General features: G+C 36.1%; 1 protein-coding gene across 5 annotated transcripts in view; it reads right to left on the reverse strand.

The window, feature by feature from the left end:
* Positions 1 to 13,037, reverse strand: part of NPAS3 (neuronal PAS domain protein 3) — a 629,276-nt gene that overhangs the window by 315,337 nt on the left and 300,902 nt on the right. The window lies entirely within an intron of this gene.

A 13,037-nucleotide genomic window follows, 5' to 3' on the forward strand; every position in this document is an offset into this window, starting at 1 on the left:
CTGGAAATTAATCATTTATTCAAATATATCCCAAGTCCCTGTAGAAGGTTTTTTTGTACATGGTGATGACAGCATGCAGAATTTAGTGAAAAATACTATTGAAAAAGAGGCTACGCATAATGTAAATGTTTTGAAATGTGGGGATGAGAACTAAATATTACTCAGGAGGTAGGAAGATATGAGAGATTTATCTGAATATGTTATTTATCTTATTTGAAACTGAAATGAAGTAAACACAACATTAAATAGTCAACATTTGTAAATGCATCTGAGATATCAAAGTTATTGCTAAGCATAGGGAAGTATTGTAGTATCCCAGATATCCATGTTAGTTGCTGGAACAGGTACTTGAAACTTCAGCTTCTACTTTTAAATTATATAGTTTAAAAGTACCAAGTGAGTAATAAGGTGTTATGTTTCAAAGGCAGTAGTGACTACAAAAAAGGCTGAGAAATCATAAAACTAGTATTTCGTTAAACTTTCTATGCCAGGAGCACAAAGCCAGCAATCGTGTCTGAGTATAGCCAAATGTAGGCATCTACTGCAAGCTGATGTTTCTTCTTAGGTCTAGGCTGTCTTTGCCACATGACCAGAGAAAGCTAGAGCACGGAGAAGAGGGCACAGGGCTGCAGGAACTTTCCCTTCCTCTCCTGTCTTAGTGTCAAAGCCAGGCATACCCATAGAAGAGAGAAGAGGTGAAGTTCATCCTGCAACCTTCTAAAGTGCGCAGAAGAACATTTACATCCAAAGAGCGTGATGGTCTAATGCCTCTGGAACCATCACAGCACTAGTGCATCTCTACGTATTGCTCTGTTTACAACGCATGATAAGAAAAATGAAATAACAGGGATCCGCTAAAACAAGCAGAATGGATGACTGCCATTACAGAACAGACTAATTTAACACCAATGAAAACAAAATACAGAGCAACAATTTCTTAGTCTTCTATGATACTGGCTGCCAAACATGATATCAGTAAGAAAAGATAAATGCCAAGTAATGATAGTCATATTGACCTAAAAATGTAATATCATTCCTTATTGATGCTTCATGTAATTTCCTTGCAGGAAATTCTAAGCTATTTATACTGGGCAAACAGGTAGCTTCATTGCTAATAGATTGAGGCAATAGCTCATAATTACAAATGGTGACTGCTGTAGAGCCAGTATTTTCTAAGTCCTCCTCTTTTCTCTGAAGGTATTCAAGGACATAGATGCCAACAACTTAAGAGAAAAGTCTTCTTCAAGACTTCTGCTTTACATTGCAACTAAAGTTGGTAATAGACCAACTGCTGTACTTGGTTTTGTTTTTTTTTAACTTCAGTTAGTATAGTGACTGACCAGACATGTCCGCATAATATTATCCTTTTACAAGTTTTAGGTACTTAGTTGGTCTTATATTTTTCTCTATCAGCCTTCTGATTCTAAATAATTTTGCTTCTTTTTGCAATGTTTCATCTTTTCTACAGCTGTAGTGAAGCCTACTATAAACAGCAATGCTTATTTCATGAAAAAAAAGAGACCACATTAAATTTTCTAGCAACTTAGACTCCTTTAACTTTCCTTTTTGCAGACAGACTTAAAGATGATCCTTCTTTCGTCCTTACTCTGCCTCCAGATACGTTATCAAATGTTTGCTTAAACTGGAGTTGTACCTACATTTCTGAGAGAAACTTTAGCTTTAGTTGTACGACTAAACAAAATATATAGCACTGTAAAGATTATCAGTATTCCCATTATGATTGCTATCAGTTAGCGCTGTACTTTGTATGGTCATTTCATTTATAATCTTCCAGAAAAAAAAAGGAAATTCAGTTTTGCCCTGCTAGGCATTGCTTCATAGTAGTCTCTGTAAAAGCATTGTCAAAAGCAAACCCCCCCCCCCAAAATCACAAAACCTCCCTGAAATCCTTTACCTCTTTTCATTCTTCCATCTAGACTATGTTGTTATATTTTCCATGCATTGTCTGAACACATCATCATTTGGAATTTGCCTTCCGATTAATTTTGTGATTCCTGCCCCATATCCTTCCTTTACAATCCCCTTGCATTTAAAGGGTATCCATTACATATTGAATATCGCTTCCAGTTCTATGATGTTAATTGTTCATTGCATGCGTTTTAGCATGTGGGTATCATAACTTGAATAAAGTGCATGAAGACAGTGCAACACTTTTTAAAACAGTATCTTTAAATGATATTTACAGGTTAAGTCATCAGTTCTTCATACTTGGGACACTCTCAGTTCTATACCTCAAATTAAAACACTTCAAGGTCAGTGAGTTAACTAGAAAACAACAGAGGGCCAAATCTTAGCTTTAAAATTTGTCAATTAAATCCTCTATCAATGCCTTCATCCTAGTGGCTGGTATACGCATAGACAAATATCTTGTAGTACTTTCACGCCATTCAGTTCATTGACATTTTTATAGCAGTAGAACTCTGATTTATGTGTCTTGCACTTACTCAGGTGATGTGGAGTTGTAGTGAGAGTTCCTAATTTTACAACCAGCATAAATATGTTAAACAGAAAACCATTATGCTTCTGGTAGCCATACTGTGACTCTTTTTTGGTAACTGAATAGGTGTTAAATATGCACTTTCTGGATTTCATTCATTTTCCTAAATATCATTCTTCACATTTTGAGGAATGAGACAAGAATATTGAGGTAAACCTGGAATAAGGGAAACAAACTTTTTTTATTTGATCTTCTGACTACATTGCTTCATTATTTCACTTACTTGAGCTTTCAAGATTTCTTGATACCTATCTGCATCAGAAGAAATACACCATTGTGGGTACACAAATGCATATCACATTGATACCTTTCAAAAACATGGCAATCTCACAGTCCAATCACAGCACAAAGCCTCTTATTTGTACTGAATGGATTGCTGGCATGACAATAGATGAAAGGAAGACATGGACTGAAACTGTTGGATTAAAAAGCAGGCGACGACGTTATTTTATTCTATTATTTCAAAACATAAACTATAAATACTGAACTGGCTTCCATCACACAAGCCACAGCCAGTCATCTCTAAATCTCTCATACTGTGGATGGAACCATCAGCAGCCACAGCTCAGCTGCTCACAGAAATCTTGAAAAGCAAGGGATTTAGAATTTCTATCACAACATCTATAAATCAAAGTAGCTCAACAACCTTCACAGACCTAATGATCTGGATGCACATTTTTTTAAAAAATGTAGATTCCTTTTTAAATGCAGACTCTTTACAGAAACAAAATACTGCATGCATGAAATAAATGTCTTCTTTTGAGTAGCAGGAAGCAGACGAAATTGGGATGTGGTGAAGGCTGAAGCATGCATACCAAACTGCAACAGGAGTCACAAAGGAAACAAGTTCCAAACCCAGGTTAAATTCTTCTTCCAAGCTTCTCCTGTTTTAGTGGTATGAACAGATGTCTTTAGATAGGCTTTTTCACATGTGGTCATATTTTGTGCTGTCTACATTTAATTGACAAAGTTTAAGTTTTGAATGCACAATTGTTGTGGTTAATCACAAAGTTGACTGAACCAATATTGGCATTAAATATTGACTGTTAATAGTGACTTTGTAGTGCCGGAGCAGAGGAATATGTCTACTAAAATCTTTTACTTTCCATGGCATTTGGCCATGACTTTTACTATCCAGACTGACATGTCTATTCCTGGCATAGGATTATTCCATAACAAGCTATTAACAAGGGAAAAATTCTAACTGCTCACCAATTCCTCTTTAAATTTCGTCCCTTAATGACTAATCTGGCTATGCATGAGGTGAAGGAAGAACCACATCCCTTTTAGTGTGTCTTGGGGGCAGTCTAAGCATGCTTAATGCAATCTCAAGAGAATTCGCAATTGTGCTAGGAAGAGTGCGAAACTATGGAAGATTTCCACAAAGATTTCCACGCAACCTGAAGAGAGAGGATTTCCTCTTAAACTCACTTCTAAGCTATTGGAGCACAGAATGACCAAAGACTGATGTCCACTGTGACTTTCTACTAGAGAAGACAGAGTTCTCATTAAGCAGAAGCAGTATTCCTTGATCACTAGGAGTGAAAGCACGTATCACCAGCACAATAATCAGTTCCCTCTAAAATACTTTTGTGAGAGTTTGCATGCCACCTTTCAACATAAATTGTTTTTGTGGAAAGTTTGGTAAAATTCAGACCAAGAGTTTTAAAATTCTGTTGCTCTGAAAACAATTTTAAAACTAGTTTTGAAAACTATACTGACCTTTTTAATTAATTCCCCTGAACTATTATTTACTTATAAAGGCTTTTTCTCAATTAGCCTCAAAATCCTTATTTTTATTTAACTTTGTTGACTTTTCTGAGCAGCAGCTTTCTCTATGCTTGGAAGCAGAGGTGGACATAAGGCCATCCTGCTACACCCTTGTAGGTAATCTGCTGCCTGAAGAATTATAAAAAAACAGAGCTCATGTTTCACTTTTTTAATCTTGAAGAGCTCTAATTATGACTGCCAATAAAGTCAGACTTTAATTAGCAAAGCCTGAGCAGTTCTACATAAATATGAAAGTTTATAAACACCCCACCAAAGCGAACATTATCCATTTTATTCACAAAATATGTAACCATATCAGGCTAATTGCACAGAAGCTTCACATAGGGTTGGCTAATATTTCTCCCTGTAGGTATCAACAAAATACATGATCATTTCAGATAAGAGAGCATAAGAAGTAGAGTTGTCTGAATTGTCTCAGATGACTCTATGTGCAAAGCAGTTCACAGCATGAGTGTGGCTATGATCTTTTAAGTATTCTTTTCCATAGCTTAACATTTTTTGTTTCAAAGCAGAAGAAAGGTCTATAGAAATTACAATACAATTTCTAATATTATTTGCCTTGGTGTAAAGTAGATTCTACATGAAAATTTAACTTTTATTATTTCTAGGAACAACCCCAAATGCTCATGAAAGAACAGTGCAGGTGAATGTGATAATCAGGGTGGTTTTACAGGAAGAGGCGATATGTCATTGTTAAACCTTGGGGCTTTCCTATGAGACATAACAAGTAATTTGGAATGCTTAAAAGCTGTGTTTTAGAAGAGACAGGGACACTGATTGAGAGGCTAAACTGAACAACAGAAGATGCAATGTCAGGGAAGGACAAAGCCTAACAACATTAGGTTCAGAAAGAAAGGCCAGTATTTATGTATGCTAACATCCACAAAAGCTGCTTTTTTTTTAATTAATTCTTTTACTTCATATTTAACACTTTGTGATGGATATGGATTTTTCCATTGATTGTTCTTTGCTATCCCATTTATGACTGATTCTGTTTTGAAAGAAATCTCCAGCAAGAGTGAAGTCCTCTGCCTAACATGTATGTTGAGGACATAAGGCATAGATGATACGTATTCAGATCCTGATCTAAAGTGAGATGAATGATAGGCAACCAGCGTGATGTAAGCAGAGATGTTGCCCTCTGATTTGGAAAGGGTATCCAAAGAAATTAAATGACGTCACCAGTCTACCTCGCCATAAGCCATCATATGATCCAAAATTCAGGTCTCTTACCCACCTTCACAGATGGGAAGAAGAAATAAATCTCAGATGGAGTTGCAACATATGTGGAAAGATATTTTATCTTGGTTTAGTAAGGCTATGGGAATCATTAATGCTGTGCCATTACCAACTAAGTATCACAGCAATAAAGTATCAGAACAAATTTGTCACTGAGGACTACGTGTAAGATGCATAATGCAATATATGATAATCAACTTACAAAGCTAACAATGGCATTTCAAATCTATTTTTTGTGTACACGAATGCCTACTATTCTAGATGTCCATATTCTGGTCACTGGTACAGAGCATGTATTCATTACTGGGGAATCCATGGTTGAGAAAGTAAACCAAAACTTTCCATGGAATAACTAAGTAGTTATCAGGAATGTACTGGTTAATTAAAGAAAATGTTATGTTATACAATTACAAGCGTGTTTTATTATTTTCAGTAGTTCACCTATGATGCTTCATCAGAAGCTCCAGGAATTAAAGGAATTTTTAGTAAAATTTGCTTCTCAAATTCAAATTGCATAATACTTTTAAACTTTTTTTTAATAGCTTTTTTAGTTTCAATAGCTTAAAACTGATAAAATTAAAATGTCAAAAAAGCAGAAAGCATTATATCACTTGTTAATTGGACTGGAATCAATGGATTTGAAGACACATAATGTGTCCTCCCCTTAGAAAAGATTCAAGTGAATGGAAAAAAGAAACTAGATAAGTGGCTGTCTTCATGTAAGTTTTCATCAATTTTATGAGCTGATCCTTTTCCTTTCCTAATTATTTTCATCTGGTTTATAAGTCTGCTTCCCACAGGATTTGTTCTTTGGGGGTGGGGGTAGGGGGGGGGGTGGGAGAAGGAGACAAGATTTCTTAGGTCCTAAATGTCTCTCTATTCTTTTCTGAACTTCTTAAAATTAAAAACCCAAAGAATGAATGTTAAACACACCTTAAAAATAAGTATATTTGAGATTTTTATGTGCTCTACTTGATAACTAGCACTGTTTCTTACATTTTAAGACTTGTACATTTTAAGAGTTTATTTCAGAGATTTTTCTTTTCACTGTGAAGGATGAAGTCTTTGCTGTGCAAGAATTTCCAGTCATCTAAGCAAAGAGAGTTCTCCATCTGTGGCTGGGGGAGGGAGCACTGGCCTTTCTCCCACACTGTAGTAGTTACTATAGGAACTATTGTGCCTCCTTCAAAAGGGCTACAGACAGGGTGATTAAAATTCTTCATGGGAGAACCCCCACTCTTCTCCTTGACAATGAAATTCTTCAGGGTGAGGGCTAAGCCTCCAGTTCAAGAATGGCAGCACCTGAGGGAGTGGTGTGGCAGAGAGAATCACCACTACTTTAAACTGAAGCACAGAGAAAAAAATACAAGGGCCTGCACTCCTGCATTAATTTTCTTCCCCTCCGATGAAATACAGGACCATTGGCCAAAACTCCTGAGAAACAGAAGGAATAACTTCATGCAGCCTCCACCACGTAGAGGACAATGCAGAAAAATAAAGAAGACATAATTTCCATTAAAATCGATAGCAGGAGAAGCAAAAGAACTACACCACCCATAAAACAATTAAGGGTAAATATTAATGTTCACTCTGGCCATTAGCTTCTCTATAAGGCAGCAAAATGCACTTTACACGGAGGGGAGGGACCACTGTCTCTGATACAACTGAATTAGAACTACCTCCCAGAACTGAACTTACTTTATACTGGTTGTTTTACAAATATTTACAATGTTGCCTTTTGCTCCCAAAAATCTAGGAGGAGGAAGAATTTATACAGAATGCAAGAATAACAATTGTGATCCTAATAAAGATTGTTCACTTATATTGCACTCTCACAAATAGATACAATAAGAAGCAGATAATGCCACCTATTCTTCAACTATATGTCAATATTATTAGACGGCAGCAGTCTTAAAGAAGAAAGAAAAATGGCTTTACATTTCAGTTCAGAGAATATGAGTCACAAATAGGGCACAATGTGAAAAGAAGCACAAAAATGTTTTTAAACTGTCAAAACATTAGATGGGATAGCTGAGAAAGTGCTGGTGGAGATAGCTGCAAGTAAAAGATGCTTTAGATTTCACTGTAGCTTTAATGAAATTGGGTTCAATAATTAAAGTGAGATAGAAGCTTCCCAGGAAATCCAATTGCTGTAAAGAGATGGGGAAAAGAGTCTACGGAAGTATGGAAGAGAAAGAGGTAAAGTAGAGACAGATGCGTGAGGCAAGGGAGAGGGACGCACAAAGGGGGTTGAATTGAGGCCTTAAAAATCTAGGAATTTAGCAGTGTTTTAAATAAATGTCCACTCTGCAAGATTTGGCTTTACCAGCGGAAAAATGCATAAACATTATGATAGCATGAAAAAATTCCTTTAAATTCAGTCTTTCCCCTCTCCCCCCCCCCCCCCCCCCCCCCCCCCCCCAAACAAATGATGAGTATGGATTACTTATTCAGATATAACAATAAGACACTTACTGGAGTAATAGTTCTATTGTCTTATTTTTAAACTAGTATTAAAATTCCTCTGGGAAGAAAACTGCTGTCACCCCTTTCCAGCTTCAGTGCTACAGAAATGGCTAGTGTCACTGATTCTGTTCTCAGGAGGAGGACAGGGTATTAACATCAAGTCAGAACAGTGTTATATAGTGTCAGACTATACTTGCTGGTAAAACTAAGAGGCCTACATCTGTTGTCTTGCTTTTTTTTCCAGTCTGATCCCAAAGGTTCATGTTATGACATTTGTAACATCTGCTACAAATGCGGAGGTAAGTCAGGCACAACCTTATTACTTCCAATCTAACGCTCCATCCATCCACAGGGCTTTCATATGCCACTAGTATGTCAAGGGGACCAAAAGCTGTTCGATCTACATGAAGCAAGGTATAATATGTTTCTGAAAGTCAAGAAGGAGAAATCTTGCTTTGTTATGTCCCCCCTTTTTTTTGTTGCCTTAAATCTTGGCAGTGTAATTTCAGAATCTTCTGTGAACAAAACAGGCAAGCTGCTCCTCCTCAGAGCCAATACAATTGCCTTTTTATGCCTTAGACAGTGGTGTGTTGCAAATGTGCAAGCTATGATTCACATCCTCCCTGTTTTTACTAACACTGAAACATATGCAGCTTCTCCTAACTAGACCCTCCTATACAGAAGTCTGCTTTCTTGCATAGCCATCTTTTTCTTCCTTACTTCTCCCTCTATTTTGGTAGGCTCACTGCATTGTTTTATGGACAAACTTAACTTTTTTCAGTGCTCAGTAGAAAAATGCAACTCCTGACAGACAAAAATTACTTATTTCATCTGTGGTAACAAAAAAGTAAATGAATAAGGAAAACACATAATAAGATGCTTTACAACTAGTATTCTTTCCATTAGTTTCTCATTACTATTGGTGGAGTAACAGATGTGAACTTTTATTGATATATCCACAGTACTTGAAGATCTAAATACTTACTTGTTAATGGCCTAAGATACTGTATGCTATGACTGCCATGTGTGATGCTAAGGCTAGGCATTTCACAACTGTCTGCACAGGAAGCCAACCATTTGCTATATGGCTACAACCACCCACTGAATTTTCTTAAGAAACACATATAACCTCTTCTGACAGCAAGCGGAATGTAATTTTAGAAACTAACAGCTTTAGATGTTATTGAACTAGGTAATATATTCAACACTCAGTATCATACACCAAAAAAAAGACAAATTTCACATTTGATATAGTCATTTAAATTCATAACAAGGGCTACAGAACACTGCATGGTAGCAAAGCAGAAAGAAAACCCTGCACCTGGCGACATAAGCAGTTGTAGGTTTTGGTCACCTGCACTTCTAGCATACTTACTTTTTTCTGTCATACTACCACAGGCTAAGTAAAAGGAAGCCCCCAGCTGAGAACAACATTGGGAAAGAACAGACTGCCTTATGTTAAGTGAACATTAAAAATTTAAAAATGCATCAAACATTACTATTGGCAAATATAAGAGTCACATTCACTGCTGGAATACAAAATCCATCTATAATATAACCAGACAATTACTGACTAATGCATAATTATCCTACCAAAGTAGGCGACATACTGAAATGAATCTAAGTGCGCAACTATTTAGAATTGTTTCTGGTTCTAAGGTGAATTTAGGGCTTTACTGCTTTTACAGATTTGGTTTTATGACACGTGCATGTAGGTGGCAGATTTGTTTGTACACTACATGCCCTTTTTTCCTTTTTGTGATGCAGTCAGAATAAGATATAATGAAGATTCATAAATTAAGTGAGACTGGGTAGAAGTCTGCAATCAATTCACATTTTCAGGGAAGAAATCTGTATTGGTTGCCAAAACTGAACTGTGTAATTAACAGAGGATTCTGGTAAGAACCAACTGTGCCACTAGTCAATTATTTTTGCTTGTCTTCCAGCTGCTGCTTCTCTGTGTTCATAAGGGAGACTGTAAGGAAATGCAACTGTTGAGAATTTGGTGAATTCAAAAAATAACTGAAGAAATTTAAGGAGATTACCAAGACTAGCTGTAGTAGAACTGTAACAAATGCTTAAAATCTATTGCAACTGGTTCTTAATTCCTCACTAGGGGAAAAAAAAAAAAAAAAAATTAAAAGAAGTTTTATAAGAGCTAAAATAGTATTTCAGAATTTCTGAGGACTCAAAAATGACCATGCCTAAGCTAACTAGAAATCCCCAAGTCCTAATGAAGCAGTCTTCAAGGGAAGTGGTCATACACATCAGAATACTGGTTAAGTCCTTACAACTGGGAGATGGCACCAATTGGTTTTAAAAGCACTGCTGCTTCTTTAAAAAAAAAAAAAAAAAAAAAGGGTCAATCCAAAGCCCCTGTAGTAAAGGGAAAGACTTCCAGCACTTTGGATCAGGTTCTTAATATATAAAAAAAGCGTGCTACCATTTGTAAGAGTCTGTTTCAGCAGTCTGTAAGGAAACAGAATCTCTTGGAAATCCCAATGATTAGAAAGAATAGTTAAATCTTTACTGGAAATAGTGATATCGTCTTTAAATCTTTGCTAAGGTTAAAATAATTCATTCAGTTCATGATGAATGAGCTTGAAAATAAATTAGAAATAAGAAGCTAACATATTTTCTGTTGTTATTATTATTATTGGCTCCAGCACATGACTGGTGTTTCTCCTTTAATATACAGTAGAATCTTTTTAAATAGTCACATGAGAAAAGTTGAGTTTCCTTCACCTTTGGAGAGTGCCTACCAGGGAACTATAGAAAAGTTTGATCAGAAGACAGCCAGAATAGTTGTGGAAGTGAGAGCTTAGTAATGAGAAAACAGGAAGCAAATTTTCTACAGCCAAAGAGAATGCTGTGTGTAGGCACAACATTCACTTCAGCAGAGATACATTCATTAGCATCAGGAATTAATTTAGCTCAAGATTCTTTCTGCAGTGAGGGAAAATATTCCTTTTATTTTATTATGTCATAGTTAAGATTCACACTCACTACCTGAAAAAGTCAAGGCTGTCCCACGGTAAGACAAGAAGCATGGCATTCACAGTTCAAAATATACCTTGAACACCTTAACCATCAAAGTTCAGTGGGTTATTCTAGCCAGATATTTTGGTATTCTTTAGCAAATGAATTTAAAGGCATCAGAATTCATTCCCCACACAGTACGTGAATCAGACGTGGACACAGATGGTTACCTTGACTTTGGGGGCAAAGTTTCATTTTGCAAGATAACGCTCTAAGCCTTTAAATCAGCTCTTTCTCACTTTCTATGAGCACTGATAAATATATCTCTTTTTTTCTTTTTTTTTTTTTTTCTTAAGAGCTTTACAATTATACTGATAATGTATTGGATTTAGATAGTTTCGCAACAATTACATTTTATTATACACCCACCAAACCTAAGGTAATACATATATGCATTTGCTATAATGAGAAGTAATTTGCTTGATATAACAGCTCAGTAGTCTGTGAGCTGAGATTTTACTGAAATAATGTCCTTGAAATTCTGTTCATATTTTGTTGCATTCCAACATTGCCTTTTAATTCTTAAACATATTATTTCTCATGCTGCCTCCATCCAGCTGAAGAACTAGATTTTTCACAACTATGTAATTTGTAACTGTGGCTCATTAATTTAAACAGAAAAGACTTTTTTCCAGAGTATAATACAATATGATACTTAAACTAAAATATAGAAAGTTGAATAAAAACTGGTCAAACTCAACACAGAATACAATTTTTTTCTCTCCTGTCACCCATAACCTTTATACATCCTGCAGAAAAACTAATGAGTAACGCCTGACACTGTTTATCTATTTTTCTTATTTCTTTTAGTAAACTCCTGGAAGACTGTTTGTATTCTGACATTTGTCATTACGAATGTGCTACCTTAAGGATGTTTTGGATTATTTTAAATTGTCTGCTCTACGTCAAAAAACGTCTTATTTTGTTAATAATACCTGAAAATCTGAGAAATTTACTTGTAAAAAATACATTTCCATTTCAACAATTTTGTAGGAGGACAAGTCAGAAATGCAGTAAGTTATTTTCTGTGAATACTGACAAACAAGTCTTTCAATGCAAAGGCTTTGCCTTACAAATGCAATATTATTGCAAAATATATTCTACTTCTCTCCACAAATAAGATGGAGAATGCACTAGAAAAATTAACTATTGACCAAAACTGCCCCAACTTTTCCAAAAGTATCACTGAAAAATTCTGTTTCAAACTTCTCTGAGAATAATTCTCACATAAAAGTGATTCCTTCTACAGGAACGGAGGAATCTGAAGAACGAAGAGGCACCTACATAGCTGGAAGAGGAAAAGACAGACTGCTGTGACAGCTCATGGACAGAAGTCTTCTGAAAAGAAAGGCTTATTTTGGTGAGTGATGACTTCAGGAAAAAAAAAATTGTCTTCTTTATAGGTAAAAGGAAAAGTGGATGGCAGGAAGAAGAGACAAAATCAAAACACTTGTAATAAAGGAAAAAAAAATTGAAGCATGTAAACTGAAAGAAAGAATTAGGAATAATCTAAACAGAATTTAAGCTGTGCCTTGTTTACAACCCTCCCAAAACCTGCATACAGCAAAGAACTGGTCTCCACTGCAGTGTTAGCTCAAGGTGCAGCTCCCATGGTGGCTTGTACCTCACCCCTGTTCTCTAACAGAAACCTCTAGCTCCACTGAGGTGATGTTTTAAGTTTGCTAGTTGATGCTTCAGATGGCCACTTGAGTATTGCTGACACTGGAGCTAACAAAGCAACAGGGATTCAGCTGCACTCTGAGCTGCATATACAACACACCTGTGTTGCTAATACATTTGTTCTGTGGGGTTCAAACATCCTTTTGAACCACTGGCACATAATACCTTGAGCTGGGCTAAGGGTGTGTCTTCACAGTCACAATGTAGGCAAATGTGGACTAGCTGTAAGTGGGTTAATGTGACCACTGATAAAGGTCTAGCTGTGCTAAAAAAGGCTATGAAACTTTCCCAAGAAGCAAGATAA

Source organism: Aquila chrysaetos, chromosome 2, assembly GCF_900496995.4.
Source record: "Aquila chrysaetos chrysaetos chromosome 2, bAquChr1.4, whole genome shotgun sequence".
Lineage (NCBI taxonomy): Eukaryota > Metazoa > Chordata > Aves > Accipitriformes > Accipitridae > Aquila > Aquila chrysaetos.